Raw genomic sequence first — 18,550 nt, 5'->3', positions numbered from 1 at the left:
CATAAAGAACTCAAAAAACTTAACACCAAAAGAATTCCATCTCATTCCACTTAGAATGGCCATCATCAAGAATACAAAATAAAATAAATGCTGGCAAGGATGGGGCGGGGGTTGGGGGAGAACCTCTCTATACTCCTGGTAGGAATGTAAATGAGCACCGTCTCTACAGAAATTAGTATGGAGTTTCTTCCAAAAAGTAAAAATATAACTAGCATATCACCCAGCAATACCACTCCTTGGTAAATACAGTATCTGAGCATAACTGTGTACCCATGTTTATTATGGCACGATTCACAATAGCCAAGATAAGGAGCCAGGGGCCTATGAACAGATGAATGGACAAAGAAAATGTGGAATGCACACATAATGGGGAAAAATACAATCATGTCACTTGAAGGGAAATGGATGGAACTGGAGAACATCATTTAAGATAAATAATCCAGACTCAGGAAAAAAGTATCATATGATTTATATGTGGAATCCGGGTGGGGGGATCTGAAACTAAAAGGAAGACTATTAGAGAAGAGGAAGATCAAAAAGAGGAGGGGAGGGGAAAGAAAAAAATGGGAGGATGGATATGAACAAAATATGTTATATGCATGTATTAAAATGTCACAATGAAGGCTGACGTTCTGTATAATCAATATGCGCTGATTTAAAAAAAGGAAGGAAGGAAAGAAGGAAGGCTGGTAATAATCTAAGGGAAGAAGGGATCTGGATGGGAGTCAACAAAGACCAAGGAAAGAATAGCATGTTTCAGGAGATCAGTATGCTTTCTTTCTAGCCCTTGCTGCTTGACAGAACCGTCAGACCTTAGTGCTTTTGTTTCCGGTGAGTGGAAAAAAAGAGACAGTGTCAGGTAATGAATGCCTTTGTCAGAATACACAGTGCAATAATGTAATAATAATTATTAAAAAATATGTAAGAAGAGCTGTCTTGGGTCAGAGATTTCCCACCATCATGTTGGAAAGAGGAAAAAGTTAAAGGAAATGAAGGAAATCTTAGCCTCTACATCTATTCATTTGCCAAGTTTTCATATTGGGAACCCTCAGTTTCAGAACTGATAAATAATTGGTTTTTATAACACCTGAAAAAAAGGAAATTTAAATTTCAAAGTGACATATATGTTCATCACTACTTTTTTTTTCTTTTTATTGAGTTTATTGGTACATTTTAGATATACAGTACAGTTACATTCATTATTGGGATCTTGTACCTTTACATGATAGGTCTTGGTTCTCATTTATCATGCTATACTATAGAACAGATTACTGACAGATTAATATCCTATAGAAAATACAAAAAATTATTTGGGGGCATCTTTTAGGAAGAATAAAATATCTGCATAAAAATTTTAAGCTGAGAATTATAAACTAATTTTTAAACAAAGTACTGTACTTTATTTCCCACTATTACTAGCACTCAAAATACACAGCTTGAATAATTACAAGAAATGGGGATTCAACAGGCCTACCTAGTACTCTATATAATTACATCATGTAGCTATGCTTTTAGGAGGTGAATGCATTTAAAAGCATAAGCAAGGATATGTTCAATACATAGCTAAAAGAAAGAACCATTTGAAGGGGCTGGGGATTTAGCTCAGTGGTTCTACTGCCTACCTTGCAAGGGCAAGATCCTCAGTTCAATCCCCGGTACCAAAAAAGAAAGAAAGAACCATTTATTCAGGATGGGATGGCAGTTTAATCTTTCTACATATGCTTGAGGTAACTCAAGGTGTTTTCTAATTCTAATTTACTTATCTGTAGTACTGCTACTAATAAATAATAATATTATAAATTCGAAATTGAAGCCATTTTTATAAGCTTCCTCAACTTCTCTCCATTTCACTTTGAAATTTCTCTATACTCACTTGTTTTCATTGCCCAGTCTTTTCAGGTTAACCACCTCAGCCCAACAACAAATAGTCTCTTAATTCTTTATTGGATGACCTTCTCATTTTCTTCATTCTTCTTTCTTTTCTTAAATCTTTAGTTGCTTTCTCTTTACCAACTCTTGTTTTAGTCCTGTAGTATGCTCAAGGGATCATTTATTAAGAGATGAAGGGACGGCGACAGCAAGATGCTCTGGGGCCAATGAGTTCACTAGATTCAACTTGCTCATCTCCAGATCCAGCAGGAGTCTTCTCAGGCCACAATGTCCATAACAGCTGGGCAGCATCTCCTCGCAAGACCCTTGCTTCTTTGTTTGTGTGGCACTATCCGCTATGAGTTCCTTCCCAACCACCTCAGTTGGCTTGTCCCCCCCGACTTCTTCACTTACACATCTGCCCTGGGCTCTTCTCTCTATACTTCCTCTTATTCATCTGATACACTCTGGTGCTTTCACTCCCTCTACCAAGCTGTTAATGCCCTTGATAAATCTCTCACAAGCTGCTTTTCTTCTTTTCCATTAAAGCTGCCCTAGTTCCAGAACCTCACTGTCAGTCCAAGTTCTCATTCCCAATGTCTTTTCTTCTTTAAGTCATGCTACAAACTATGGATGGAGTAGTCTTTCAAAGGCTCTGATTGCATCAGTCTCTTCTATTCAAATACCTTAAATGGCTCCCCACTATCTACTGTTCAAAGTGCTGCGAACGTCTTGGTATGTGATTCAAAGGCCTTTGATTTGCTACTGTCCCTAAGTATCTGACACTTTGTTCACAATGTCTGAACTAGGCTAAAAATACACTGATTATGTCTCACCACACAGACTAAAAAGTTAGTATTCAAGGCTTAGTTAAAATTCCATCTAGAAGGTTCATGATCTTCATGGTGCAGAAACAATCTCCTCCTCCGTGTATAGAAAAGTACTGGGGGATTCTTATCGAATTGATGCCCTTATGCCTTGCTTTTATTTATTTTTATTTTTTTTTTGAGACAGGGTCTCACTATGTAGTCCATCTTGGCCCTGAACTTGCCATATAGCCAGACTGGCCTTGGTCTTATGATCCTTCTGCCTCAGCAGCCTCCCAAGTACTGCGGTCACAGGTATGAGCCATATACCCAGGTATGCCTTGCTTTTAAAGGATATGAACATTTCTTAATTTCACTAATTGAATATGACTAGCAGAAAGTCTTCATTATTGGTTCTCCATAGCACCTTTCAAGGTAGTAGGCAATGTTAAATTCACATTATTCATTTCAAATTAAAGATTACTTATCAGAATCTAAACTTAAATTTGCCTCTGCTTTATTTCTGAAGAAAAGATCTGGGAAACATATTAGCTAAATAAACAATACCTTATTTTTGTATTTTATGTATACATGTATGTAGGGAGTGATGATGAATAACTCAAAAATCATTTTCATCCAAATTACTCTACAACATTAACTGTGAGTAATTTTACTCCTAAACAGGTACTGAAGAGAATTGAAAACATATATCCATACAAAAACCTGTACATGGATATTCACAGCAGCATTATTCATAAATACCGAAAAGGAGAAATAAGTCAAATGTTCATAAACTGGGAAATATACAGAAAATAGTATACTTATACAAGGAATATTACTTAGCCACAAAAAGGAATGAAGTATGGATACATATTACAACATGGCAGAATCTTGAAAATATTATTCTAAGTGAAGAAGTCAGACACCAACAGCCCCATATTGTCTCATTCCATTGATATAAAAATGCTCAGAATAGGCAAATCCACAGAGACAGTAAATTAGTAGTCACAAGGGACTAGAATAATTGGGAGTGCCTGTAAACAGGTACAGGGTTTCTTTTAGAAGCAATGGAAATGTTGCAGAATTAGGATCATGTTAATGATTGCAACAACATCGTGGATACACTAAAAAACCAAACTACATACTTTAAAATGGTGAGTTTTATGTTATGTGACTTTTATTTCAAATTTCAAAATAAGACAAATAGCCAAAGGGAGAACAATAATACCTCACAAAGTTCCTATGGCGCTATGGAATAATGTGTAATGATTAATTCAAATGAGAAAATCTTATTTATATTTTGTATACTTAGTGATTTTTAAAAAAAATCCTAAATTGCATTGAAAAAAAATCCATAATTTCATGTCCATAATCTTTTATCATTCATGTGTTACCTAACCAGCTTTTCTTGTCATATGTGAATAGTATCTTGGATTTATCCTGCATGTAGCACTAACAGAACAGTACTTCACAGAGTTATTTAATTGCTATCTTCATTAAGAGAGGTAGCATAGCACGACAGTCATCAACACAGGCACAGAGCTGAGTTTAGGTCTAGGTTCTGCTACAGACATTGGGCAAACATCTAACTTCCCTGAACATCAGGAACAATCCAAGTAAAAGGCACATAAAAGAACTGATAAAGGGTGAAATATTCACAAAGCATATATTGCAATACATAGCACTACCTAGCAAGCACTTCATAATCAGCAATTATTATTACTGTCCTGTGGAGTAACAGGCTGAAATGTCTAGTCTTAGGTTACAACACATAGCTGAGGCATTCCTAGGAATAAACATTAGGTAGTTTGTAGTATTAGATTAAAGAATTAGAAATAAGAAAATATTTACTGAACTTTCTACATGTTTTTCTAGATCCTTACACCACTGGTTTAGCCAAATAATTTTCTGCTTATTAGATAAGGAAAAGACGGTTCTATTCAGAACTAGCACAAGCCCTGATACGAGTAGATACTAAGTATTAGTCAAATAAACGAACAAAGAGTATGGCATAACTGGGTATATCTAAGCACCAATACAGACTAAAGCATTTGACAGATGTTCTAAAATGATACAGATATTCTTAAACTCCCCTTCAGTATCACTAGGGTTATTGACTTGACTTTTGGTCAACATGATGCAACAGATTTACATTTTTTTCTTTCTGTTCAAATTGAAGTCAGGTACCACAGTATTATGGAATTGTGAAGGACTTAACTGTAAGGGTCCTTGTATTCAAAATGTTTGGTGAAGAAAGAACAGCAAATGGTATAAAACATTACACATTTTTGTTCATTTTCTTGCTAAATTAAAAATTATGTGCTGATGCAGGCCTGTAATCCCAGCCACTTGTGAGGCGGAAGCAGGAGGATCCAGAGTTAGAGGCCAGCCTGGCAATTCAGTGAGATCCTGAATTTTAAAAACTGGGCTGGGATCTAGCTCAGTGGTAGAGCCCTTCCTAGCAAACACTGAGCCCTGAGTTCCATTACTGGGATTAGGGTGAGGGAAAAGTCACCTGGGAGTCTGCAGAAAAAGGAAAAGTTTCACACACAGAGTAAACTCGACCCAACATTTAGAAGGAAAGGTAAAATCTAGGTCAGCAGAGAAAAGCTCTGGAGGAGGGATTTTTCGGTGAGGTAAAGAAATAAGTTCCAAAGGCCCAGACTGGATTGAGTAGGGTGTGTTTGACAGACTGACTTCAAAAGAACTGAAAAGATGGGCCCAAGAACACAGGAGATGAAACTGGATAAATGGTGGAAGAAAGATTAGAAAGGGTGTTGAAAGTCAGGCAGAGTGAGATGTAATGCAGTAGAAAATGGAACTACTGAAGCTCTCTGTAAACGAGGCACAACATGCTAGAAACAGCATTTTGTGAAGGTTATTCGGGATGCATTAGAAAGGAGACTGGAATGGAGGGAGACAATTGTGGCAATCCAGGAAGGAGGCCACGGGTACAGATAGTGTATTTTTGCAGCAATGTTGAGAATATAAAATTAGAGGTTACCAGAAACAAGGAAGAGACATAGAGTAGTCTAGGGGCTGGCTACTAGGCAAAGGGCTTATTCTATGGATTAAGACCTAGACATTTTAAACAATAAAAGTATGTCCATAAAGGCTAAATATTTTTCAAGAATAAATAGCTTCAATTGCCAGGGGTGGTGGGAGGCTGAGGCAGGAGGATCGCCACGAGTTCAAGGCCAACTTGAACTACTTAGTGAAAGCCTGTCTCAAAAAAAAAAAAAAAAGTTTCATTATTTGTTTTAGTTTATTGAAGGTGCTCTCCCACATTTCACAGGTGCTTTGTTAATATCTTCCATGAAAATCTGCTTATGTAAGAATCAGTGATAATACTTTCAGTTTAAGAACAAAGTTAACTGATCCAATACAGGATGGGAATCCCAAGAAGTAGAAGCAAAGAAACATTTTTCTTTATACTCAAATATATGTTGTCTATTGGCTGGTTCCACCACAAAAACAACAAAACCAAAACCAAAAATCTTTACGTTTTAGGCTATCTAAAATCTTAAATCACAGTCCTAACTTTACCTGCTAATAGTCCACTCAGATGAAAACACACACATTCTATTCAGAAAACAAATTTTAAAAATCAACACTTTGCCATGCTGCTTTCCTGAACTGTTCTATCAAATTGGAAGGAAATTCTCTGCAGTGAAACAAAAAAAAATATTACCAAAGCTAAATTCATCAGACTATATAATCATTTTGACTAATACTTACTGAATTTACTCTACTCCAGCACAGTATTTCCTTCCATCCCCTTAGAATGCTTAGCATACGAAATGGTATGAGGAAACTGGGCATGGCAGCACATGCCTATAATCCCAACACTATGGGAGGCTGAGGTATAAGGTTCACAAACTGAGGCCAGTGTAGGCAATTTAGTGACCTAGTGAGACCCTGTCTCAAAATAGAAATAAAAATGGTCTGTGGATGTGGATCAATGTGAAGGCTCTGGGTTCAATCCCCAGTAGCACCAGAAGGAAAAAAAGCGGGGGGGATAAATAAGATCAATATATTTCATTCATGTGCTCATATTTTTTTCTAAGTCTATTATTATAATACTTATTGTATGATGATTTCATGTGTTGTTCTATCTCTTCCTGTGATCATTTTTGATGGGGTGCTTAATGAAAATTAGCATACCCCAAAATAGCAAAAATGAGCATAATTATCAGCCTCTGAGTTCATCTTTTACAATGTGTGGCCAGCCTTGTGATTTTCACACACTGTCTTATTTAATCCTCACAACAACACTGTGAAGTAAGGATTATAATTAATTCCCATTCTATAGTTGAAGAAACTGAGGTTTCAGGGAGATTAAAGGGATTTGTGCAAGGCCACAAAAACTAGCAGATGGCAGAAATTTTCATCTGCCATTCTCTAGATGCAAATCATTAGATTCTACTGACACCTCCAAATATTTGTGAACAAAACCAAAAGTAATTATAAGGAAGCTGGATGTGCACTCACTGTGTAAGAGTGACTCCCTGAACTCAAAACATTATATTCTGTTCCTAAAGGACAGTGGGACACTATTGTGAATTGGATTTCTGCTGTCCCCTCTTTCAGGATGGCTTACATTACTATTTGAATATAGTGATGGGATCTCAGTATCTTTTTTAATTTGGTCAGTGTTTTTTTTAAAGTGCTGCTACTTAGATGGGCCAGTTTAAGGCTTAACTAGGCTGACTGGTGACATCAAGATACTTTAAAAAGTATTCTTAGACTATCCAGTGACCTCAGCAACTTGTGTAACTCCTAGCAGTGAAATTAACCTTTCAAATATACTTCTTAGTACAAAAAATATATTCATAAGACACTTCTAAAAATAACCCTTCCACTGTAATTCCCTCCTTATGTATCTGGGCACAGATGTCATATTTCCTCCACAAAGGCTTCCTTTTATGTTGCAACAGTAAGAATCTCAACTGTGAGCTGAACTAGAACAATCTAGAAGTACAAACTCCTTCTTAATAGGTGATCTTTTAAAAAAATTTTTAATAGTTTATATAAACAGCCTAAATGTGATGAGACAACATCCATACATGTTAATTTTGCAATCCTCTTAACTTGAAAATATCGTTAAGTTATAGCTTAAAGTTCTTCCTCCCTCCCCCCTCTTTTTTCCTGCTAATGTGTGGCCTTCCACAAAAGGGTCAGTGTGATCTCTGCAGACTAGAGATAAGGAGTATGATCACAGGAAACCAGAAAATAGAAAGTTTGGCACATGTGTGGCCATTCTGAAGGGTAAAAGTTGTCATCTGAGCATGAAACCGGCAAACTATTAGAAATGGTTAAATAAACATGCACAAGTTAACGGTGTGCAGTTAGCAACTTCCACTTTTCCCTTTGACTAGTGCTGTTTTGGCAGGCAGCCATATAATCTGCAATAATCTGTCACTGTGAAGCACCACCCACTTCCTGTCCTACCCCCATTCAAACCATGATTGGGATACTTTTGAGCAGCCAATGTAACATTCAGATAATCAGAAAAATCCTTTTTATTTATGAAAGCTGAAATTCATACAATTTGTACTTTTAAGTCTTTAATATTTATGAATCTTAAGGACAAAAGCATATGTCATACAGCATCAAATTTCAAAGATTATTTGAAAGTTTATATTTCCTTTTTTTATGCAGTGGATACAATCCTCCCCCACAGTGAGTAATACCCTCAAAAATGTTCTTACATGAAAAACGCATCCTATATGTAAGATGTAATTTATACATAAAACATGTTTTGGCTATCAGGGTTACACGTTAGCCTATATATTTCATTTGGGCCATGTTCTAAGAGCCTAAGGAAGTTGGTTAAAAAAAAACTATTAAAGTAGCTATTACAGTTTATAAAATGTTTTGCATTAACTTTAACATATAAATCATGAGATGTCAAATTAAAAAGTATCTACTTGCCTATTTCATAAAATTTCAGTTTATGAACCAGAGTAGTCCCATGTTATTAATTACCTCATAGCTATCTTATTTTCCTACTTTAATAAGTAACTAATCTCATGTACTGAAATGATAAAAAAATTACAAAACAGTAAATGTGACCAGATAGTTTGATCTTTCTGTTTCTAAATTTGGTATTACATTCAAGAAATTCCTCTTCTTTCTATCCTATTTTCTCTCTGTTAAAAAAAAAAAAAAAAAGGAAGCATGATATTTTTAGAGATCTGTAGGATGAATATTTGCCATTTTGGACCACTTAACTTTGAAATGTTGTTTTATAGTAATAATATCGCCCATTACCATATAAGCTACATCATTTAATAAAGATGATCTTTAGTATATTTAAATTTTTGTTGTTTCAGAGACTCTTTTGCCAAGGTTGTGATAATTTATTGGCAGCTGAGCATTTACTTTACTTATCCAAAAGAAAGGAAAATAAACAAGCCCAAGTTTTGAAAAATCAACCCTAATACTTATTTGTAGAATATCAAACTACAAATTAAAATAAACAGAGCATATGAATCCAGTGACTTTTGAGGCTGACTACTCTCAGCTGGACTTTGAGCGAAAGCATAAACATTCACATGAAATTCAACAAAGTTTAAATTACTCCTATTCATTAACAATGTTTGGACAGAAACCCTAATAAAACATTAAACCATATTTATAATGAAATAAATGCTAAGTAAGCTTACTCACAGTAGATTGTTTCAAATATATGTCTTATATTTTCATTCCAACATGCCAAGGGCTTTAAAAATTCTTTATTTAGCTATAGCAATCAATAAATTTACCCCAGAGATGGCTTTCTTTAAAGAGCTGCCTCTTACTCACAGGAAGGATAAAACTGAACTGAAGCTGTAAGAACACTACCCGGCTTATCAAGAACCTTCATCCCAAGAAAGGAAGTTATTATAGACACTTAGTTTTGTAAGTGAGGCTTAAATGGAGTACTTCCTGGTCAGACAGTTAACGTCAACAGCATTTTACACAGCTTTACAGTTTGACATTTTGGACAGAATTTTCTGCAAAAATTTCCAAGATTCGTCCCCCAGTCTGTACAAAAAAGGAAAACTTGCTCAAGCTAAACACATATTACATAAAAATCTAGGCTAGTCTATCAATGTTTACTGTGAAGGCAGCATGTAAATATCAGAACAAAGTATTGTTACTGGCAATACTATCAACTTAAGTTTTCATCATTTTACATTTATTTATCCTCCACCCCCCACCCCACATGTAGAGTAAGGTTCCACAGGGCAAAGAATTAAAAAGAAAAGAAAGAACTTAAAACAACTCACCAATTCCTTGTTAATGAAGAAAAGGCAAATAACCATTCACATCTTAATTTTCAAATCTAAACTTAATTTTCTTGCAAGCGCAAGCGCAAGCGCGCACACACACACACACACACACATCTCCTGGAAACCTTGTATTATCTTAATAAGGCACTGCAGATAAAAAGAGTATGATCTAGGTGCCGTACATTACTATCAGTACTTCAAGCTGAAGTATTTCCTGTTACAACTCCCATTGGTTCTCACATGTGCTAGTGCCTCTGGGTGGTGCCAGTCTACCCTTCCTTTTGTAAGTGATCCATGAGAGGAGGGCTGAGGCTGGCACAACCAATGTTAGGAACATTTAGGACAGAACTACTTTGGGCTAATGCTGGGAGCCTCCCAAACTAAGGTAATTATGAAGTGATTACCTAATTTGAAAGGGTTGGAGAAAATTTATTTCAACAGACTTTCATGGTTTTTCTGAGATGCACTATTACTAAGAATGTGACTTCACTCAACAAATACTTATTAATCGCCTTCTCTGTGCAAAGCACTGTTCCAGGCACTGGAATACAATAATGAACAAAACAAAATATGAACAAAACAAAGTCTGGTGGGGCCGGGCATTTAGCTCATTGCTTCTGGTGCCTGCCTCACAAGCTCAAGGACTCGAGTTTGATCCCCAGTACCAAAAAACAAACAAAGAAACAAACAAAAAACAAAAAAAACAAACAAAGTCTGGTGGTCCAGGGGACTTTTGAGGATTTTGTATATAATGAGAAAATCCATACAGAGGCAGAGAATAAATAAAACTTGTATGGAAATCTGCAAAGTCAATTGTAATTATTACTCACTACTAAAAAGCACTGAAATTAAGGTCACTACTTTAAGCCTCAAATAGCTTTTCTAAAACCTGGTACACAAAAATAAGGATTTTTAGGTTTTCAATGTTTCAAAAGTGCATGCTGGAGGCAATGGCATTCACTCTAGCAGTGAAAAGGAAAAATTTCTCACCATGATTCACCAGTGGCTAAGTCCTTTTAATTCAGGCTTAAAACACATTTCAAACTCAATTACTTGTACATACAAGAAAAGTGATAACAACCCCAAATTAACACCATAAGCTTGATTTGGCCAATTTTTTGGGTCAGTATCAGCATCTAAGAAAAACAAACTAAGTGTTTTTAAGGGGCTAATGTTCTTATGCTGAATTTTATTATGATTCTGGTTTTAGTCTCTAATGCCTAAGGCCACGTTAGCACGCTTCTATTAGACTCTGTTACAATGAACAGTCTTTTTAGGGTTTAGCCAGTCTGAGACACAATCGTTTGATATGTATGGTGTAGTGGTAGGAATGGCTTTTATTCACATTCAACAAAACAAAAATAGAGTAAATTCAAGACTGCTCAAAGAAAAATTTAAAAAGCCAGAGAATAAAATGTGTAAACTCCACTATTCTAATCTATACTTTACTGCCTTAGGATTTTACTTCCTTATGTTTAAAATAACAAAGCCTTTTGGGACAACAAACTAGAGGAATTATAGAAGTCAAATCTCTCTAGTTAGTCACTCAATAAAACGAGCAATTATCCCATGCTAGGTAAATTCTATCAGTTGAGGTTACAGCAATTATTAAAATAAAAATCTCTGCATTTAGGAATAGTGATGTAGCTCAGTGACAGAGTACTTGCCTAGCATATGTGAGATCGAGGCTGGATCTGTAACACTACAAAAACAACCACTTCTGCCTTCATGCACCCTCAATTCTAGTGTGGGGATTTAAGAAAAAATATTTGGGATGCCAGAAGGTGGCACATGCTATGGAGAATATAAAAGATAGGGACAATAAGTTTATTTGTGCACAGTTGCAAATTGCTTCTATCACAAAGTTGTTTGGCTTTACAGGACCAAAGTACTAAGCTTTCCCAGACACTGACTCAAGAAAACTACCACATTCTGTTGCAAATAACAGGATATTATTTGTTACAAATATCTAGAAAAAGGAATACAAAGTTCCAAAGATCAATCTAATAAAAAACACCACCTAAGGAAGTAAAATAACAAATCCAAAACACTAAGCATCAAAGTGTACTTTGGGATGATTATCAATGTTAAAATTGAAGGTATGAGTTTCCATATACTTACTAGCACTAGCTACAAATTTACTGTGAGGGTCAGAAGTGAATTCACCCTTAGGAATTATGCCTTCTACTTCTCTGACAGCAACACTGATATTTTATAATTATCCTCAGATATTTCTTTGAACCTAAAATAAATATTTAAATTGAATACAGTTCAACAATTAAAAGGCATTAGTTGCAAGTCACTTAGTTAAGATGTGTAAGACGTGGTACTTTTAAAATCAAGGACATGGAAAGGGCCAGGGATTTAGCTCAGTGGTTCTGCTACCTGCCTCGCAAGCGCAAGGTCTTGAGTTTGATCCCCGGGACAAATAAATAAATAAATGAATGAATGAATGAATGAATGAGAACAGATGTATTACTTATACAAATAAATAAATAAATAAATAAATAAGAACAGATGTGTTACTTTTGGGCCGGGGACTGAGCTCAGCAGTTCGGTGGCCTGCTTTGCAAGTGCAAGGACCCGAGTTCAATAACCGCAAAAAAAAAAAAAAGAAAATCAAGGACATGGACTAAATAGGAAGAATAAGACAAATACAAACTTTGAATGTAGTATGAGATAATATTATCTAATACGAAAAGGTATAAATCAGAGGGCCATGGATGTAGCTCAGTGGCAGAGTGCTTGCCTACCATGCACAACATGGGTTTGATCTCCAGTACTGCAAAAAAAGAAGAAAAAAAGTTTAAATCAAATATTTAGGTAAGTCAAAGGAGAGAGCAGCAATGAGATGATCAGAGAAGGCTTCATAAAAGATGGCATTGGAGGAAAGTCTAGAAAATGAGGAACATTAGATATCTAGGCAAAAGGAAAGGGAAGGAACAAAGGCCTCATGGCAGAAAAAGTACTTGATCAGTAACCAGTCCAGTCTGGTTGGGACATGGCTGAGTGTGCCTGTGTGTGTGTGTGTGTGTGTGTGTGTGTGTGTGTGTGTGTTATTAGGAACCTAACAATAGTTGATAAATCTGTGCTGAACTAAATAGGTCATGAGAAATTATTAGATGTTTTGAACATGTAAATGATAAAACCAGAGCTGTTTAGGCAGAAGAAGAGGAAAGATGAAAAAGGGGACTGGATGATTGACATAGCAGTCCCTTTTGAGCCTTGTGTTGAGAAACCAGATCTTGGGCAGGGATGTAGCTAAGGGGTACAGCACTTGCCTAACATGTGCCAGGCCTTGGGTTCGATCACCAGCTCTGCAAATTAATCAAACCCCCAGATCTAGGTCACATCGGTCAGTTTACCACAGCCATTTCTACATGACCCTGGGAAGTCATTTACCTTCTCCGATTCTCAATAAACTTATGTGTGTATTACTTTTTTTTTTTGTCATGAACCATGGGATTCAGCAAATGATTACATACTGAGAGTAGAGCAAAAACAGCAATAAAAGATCATTTCAAGTGATTAAAATAAGTAGCTTTCATTTAATAAGCAATTACTATGTGTTTGTTACTGTACTTGGAACTTTACATAAATCATTTCATTTATTCCAAGAATCCTAAGAGGTTATCTATTCTCATTTTACAGATGACAGGATTGAGAGTTTTAAGCTTTAAGTAACTTACTTGGGGTGAGGTAGCTGACAGAGTAACCGAGACCAAAAAAAGGTACACAGGTCTTCCTGAGTCTAAGGCTCTTTTTCTTTCCACTGCACCATGCTGTTTTTATGTGGTAGATGAATTGTACTAACATTTATTCTTGTATTGCAAAGGAATCACGATCTCTCTTAACACTCCTCTGGTGAACTAAATGCCTTCAAAGGGGATTAGAAACAATGTGTGCACAGTACAGTCTATTAATTTGCTGATTCATTTACTTGTTCAATTCACATTTATTGAGCACCCTTCATATGTTGTGCTTGGTATTATATTATAATTGACATGTGGGATGCATGGATGATAAGTTCCATCTCTGTCCTCAACATAAACTCTTGCTAGTAAATACCAAACATGTAAATGACCTGGCATATGACACTGAAGAGAATTGTGAATAAGAGACAATGAAGGCATCAAGGTATGGAAAGCCTATTACTATAATTTTGTATCTCTATGAAATCATGGCCTTGATCATTTAAAAATGATGCTTATATGCTTTTAAAACATTTGTTATTTATGTGGAGTTTTCAAAAAATACAGGCTAAATTCACAACAGAATGGAAAATTGGCCATGGAGCTATCATTTCGTTTAGTAAAGCTTCAGGTTATTAGTGTATTTAAGAAAGCATTCTGGAGGGCTGGGGATTTACCTCAATGGCACTGTGCCTGCCTCATAAACTCAAGGTCCTGAGTTCAATCCCTGATACCAAAAAAGAAAGCATTCTGGAGCCGGGTGTGATGGTGTATACCTGTAATCCCAGCACTCGGGAGGCTGAGGCAGGAAGACTGCTGCAAGCTCAAGGCCTGCATGGGCTACATAGTGAGTCCAGGCCCAGCATGAAGTACAAAGCAAGATCCTGCCTTAAAAAAAGGCATTCTGTTTGATTAGTATCAACTATTTTAATGGGCAAATAAAATGTATCTGAATTATCATAATCCTTGATTGGTATGGACATGAACCAATGTCAGACAGAAAGTAAAACATAAAAATAAATATATACACACGGAATCCCAGTTTGATCTGGAAATAAGAAGGTTCTGCCCTTCAAAAATAGTGCAAGATGCTGGGGATTTAGCTCAGTGGCACTGCGCCTGCCTCAGAAGTGCAAGGTCCTGAGTTTGATCCCTGATACCTCCCCAAAAAAATAAAAATAAATTTTTAAAAATTGTGAAAGAAAATAAAACTGAGCTTTTCTAACAAGTACTCTGATAACTGACAATATTAAAATAAAACCTATAGCCAGGAATTTAGCTCAGTGGTTCTACCGCCTGCCTTCCAAGTGCAGGGACTGCAGTTCCATCCCTGGTATAAGAAAAAACAAATTATAATGGGGGATTGATTTTGCTACTCATTTCACTAAGGCCATAAGTGACATGAAAGGGCCCAAAATGGTTGACTGGAGTATGTTAAATCCTCTTATTAGAGGCGAATGCTAAATGGACCACATCTTTCTGCTTAGTGGAAGTAGATTTTGCTAGGTGTAAAATGTTTATTCTGGGGTATCTTCCTTCTCTTACTCTCTAGGGATGAAAAATGTTTATTTGTGAGACAGCTGACAATGGTCAGGAGTGACATATGTGCCACAACAAAAGCCCCAAATTAGCCCCTAAATCATTCTGCTGCCAAGAATTAACCCTTTATCTTGTACAATAGAAATAATTCAGAAAGACTTTAAATATACTTTAATATATCTCATAAATATCAAGTTGGACAGAACAATATACATTAGGCTGATTTATAAAGTATTTGGGTCAGGAGGATCACTGTGCATTCGAGGCCAGCCTGGGCTACATAGTTCAAGGCCAGCCTGAAGTACATAGTGAGATCCTGTCTCAAACAACAAACAAAGAAAAAATTTTGGTAACAGCTGAAACAATAAAATGTATCATCTTCTGATCATCATAAAATTTTAAAATAGTTTTTTTATTTTTAAAATTTTGGTGCCTCTAGCTTGGAATTGAGTTAGATCACATTTTGGGTCATAAATTCACCATAACTAATATCAGTTAATAGATACCTAGCATGTTTATTAAGCTCAGTCTAAGAAAGACTAAAACTTTTGATATATCCTCACAAATAGTAAAGCAACCTATTACATTGTGATTAGGCTAACTAAAAACAAGTTAAGCTAAAATGCAATTGTATCACACAACTAAAAAAAAAAAATTCAAAAACCATCTACTCTGACAGGGATTTCTCATTGAATGGAAATAGAAAGGGATCATCTCTTTGGAGAGTCACAAAACACTTTTAGATGCAATCTTGCCTGCCTTTTCTTTTTCCTTCTCTATTTCTTTTGTGTCTGTCTTCTTTTTCAAGGGGAGCATAGAAATAAAGACTGTGGAAAAAATACAGTGCAAAGAAAAGGGCTTTTTAGCTAAAATCATATAGAAAAAAGTATCAATAGTTTACATTAATTCATTCATTCTATTGTACTGACTAGTGAATATAAATACTAGCAAAAAGTAAGAACACTTATGCTGGTTGGTTTAAACATTAAACCGATTTAGTTATCAAGGTAGTCTCTGGGATTACAATGACTTGACTGTATAGGATATAAGTGGTAAAGCAAGTGTAAAATGGGTTATTGCATTTATTGGACAGCCCTTGTATCCTGTTAAACTAAAACTGAAACTAGTTAAGAGTCCAAAAGAAATTGGACTCTCATTCTGTGGTTGCCATAACCATTCATATGGAAGTGTGAGGCTCTATCTTAATCTGTTCTTTTGATTATATTTCAAAATAGAAAATAAAGTTTACATGAACAAAGGTATAACATAATGATTTCACACACTTAGTATTTTGTAGTGTAGTTTTATTTTTTAAAATAAATGTAAGATAGTTCTCACAGAATTCCTACCCTCCTCATGACCCTGCCTCCAAGGAATAAAAACATTATAGGCCCTTTCTGTCACTGAAAATTCTATTCCAATGAATCTCTTTCATCATCATCTTTGGATCAATAGCATAATGTAATGCGGTTGAAATGTTGACTTTAGTAATCACTCATGGGAGTATCAGAGCACTTTCTTTCCTTATAAAGAAATAAATTTAATATTTTGTTTTTGAAAGTGATCATTTGTTCCAATCAGAAATGAGCTAATAAGACAGTTAAAGAATCTATCCACTCAAATAGTTCTTTTCCTTTGTAATTATTGGTACTAGATTACCGATCCTTACATAGACCGTTTCATACATTCTGTGCACTATATCATGAATATTTGCTTTTTCTAAGTAACCTCATTTAATTGGTTTTATTTGTACTTGAGTTCTACCTAATAAATTTAATGTAAAAAGTTACATCCAATACATCTTTAAGTGTCTTTTATTTTAAATGTGTTTGCTGCTGTTGTTCCTCTAAACTGCATAACTTCTGTTTCATAGGGGAGGACTTCTATTAATGGAATTTTCATAATCACATCAAGTTATACAGTCTGTGAAGCCAAGTAAGAACTGTTCTGCAGCAAGTAAAGTCAAATAAAGCACCTAAACTGAGTATGCCCTCTAGTTACTATAACCATGATGAAAAAGGCCTTCGGTGATTTCTGGATTGGATGTAATTTAGCAGATCTAGGGTGTGGGGGCATACCTCCACCGTAGGGCATTTGCCTAGCATGCATGAGGCTCTGGGTTCAATCCTCAGCACCTAAAGAAGTGGATGGATCTACGTTACATCCCTGGGAAATAATACAGCATTCCTTTCTCTCTACTAGTTGAAGCGGCCCATTACTAAACACTGGCGAAAGATTCCTAATAAGACACATTCTAAATTGAAACAAGAACTATTTAAATAACTGTGAAATGATACAGTAGTTACATTCTCCATTATTTTTCTAAAACCGCCATGTTCTGAGTCTGCCTTTAAAAAGCAGCCAGCGAAAAAGTGAGGAGAAGCAACAGACACATTGAAGAAAAAGATTTTTAAAAATTCAAACAGAAAACTGAGAGAACATCTGAAGGATAGCTGGCGCGGCATTAACATATCCTAGGTAAACAGTTTGTTCATTAGTTTAATTTTCACATCTGTCAAACTAGGAGGCCGCTTCCCAATTGCCACTCCTACTGCTCCCCGCTATTTCAGCGTTTGAATTGCCACACATTCGTTTCCTACCAAGATACACAATGTTTGGGATAAATAGGCTCCCCTGGCCCTCACTCTGTCCTGGAATTTCGCCTACAGCTCAGTCCCGGTAGCTCTGGGGATCTAACTGGAAAGTGCTAGTAGTTTAGTAACTCCAGTATCTCCTTTTAAAACTTAGTTTGACCTTCCGACTACGTTGGGCTCATCAGTTAACCTCAGTTCCAAACCTAGGGTACAGGACAGTCCCTTGAAATGTGCGCTGTAAACATTGATACTGATGCGCTGCCAAATCTAAAAAAGTTTCTTAACTCTTTGTTGAGTTAAAAAAAAAAAAAAGTCCAAACCCAGCAGTCCAGAAAAACACAAAGATGAAAATAAACGTGGTAATTAATCCAAAATGCGGATCTCCGGAGAGATCCCTTCTCCCTTCAACTTCTTGAAGTGGGCTGAAGAAGCTCTCTCCCATCTTTCTACCCAACCTTTCCCACTAAGGTCAGGAATCCCCCACTTTCAAGGCATCCACGTCAAACTCTGACAACTGAATCGCAAGCCAGCGGGCGGGAGAGAAGAGGTCGGGGCAGCACAACCCCGGCTTTCCCAGGCTCCTTCCGCCAGCCCCTCCAGCCCCGGCGCCAGGGTCCCCAGATGTTCTCTTACATAACCCGCTCCGCGGAGTCCCCCGACTCTACCCTCCAGAAGACCGCGGGTCCCCCCGCCTGGGAGCAGCGCCTGCGTCCCCTGCTCAGTGCTGCGGGCCGGTCCCGTCCCACTCTCCCACGCCGCAACCCCAGCCAGGG

At 36.5% G+C, this 18,550-nt stretch overlaps 1 protein-coding gene across 2 annotated transcripts in view; it reads right to left on the bottom strand.

Annotated features, from left to right (window-relative positions):
* Taok3 (TAO kinase 3) overlaps positions 1–18,550 on the bottom strand; it is a 176,358-nt gene that overhangs the window by 157,348 nt on the left and 460 nt on the right. The gene's annotated exons all lie outside the window — the stretch shown is intronic.

The sequence above is a fragment of the Fukomys damarensis genome, unplaced genomic scaffold (genome assembly GCF_012274545.1).
Source record: "Fukomys damarensis isolate Sample0158 unplaced genomic scaffold, DMR_v1.0_HiC HiC_scaffold_12, whole genome shotgun sequence".
In the NCBI taxonomy this organism is placed as follows: domain Eukaryota; kingdom Metazoa; phylum Chordata; class Mammalia; order Rodentia; family Bathyergidae; genus Fukomys; species Fukomys damarensis.
Note: the sequence above shows the minus strand (reverse complement) of the source record. Positions and strands in the feature narration are given on the sequence as shown.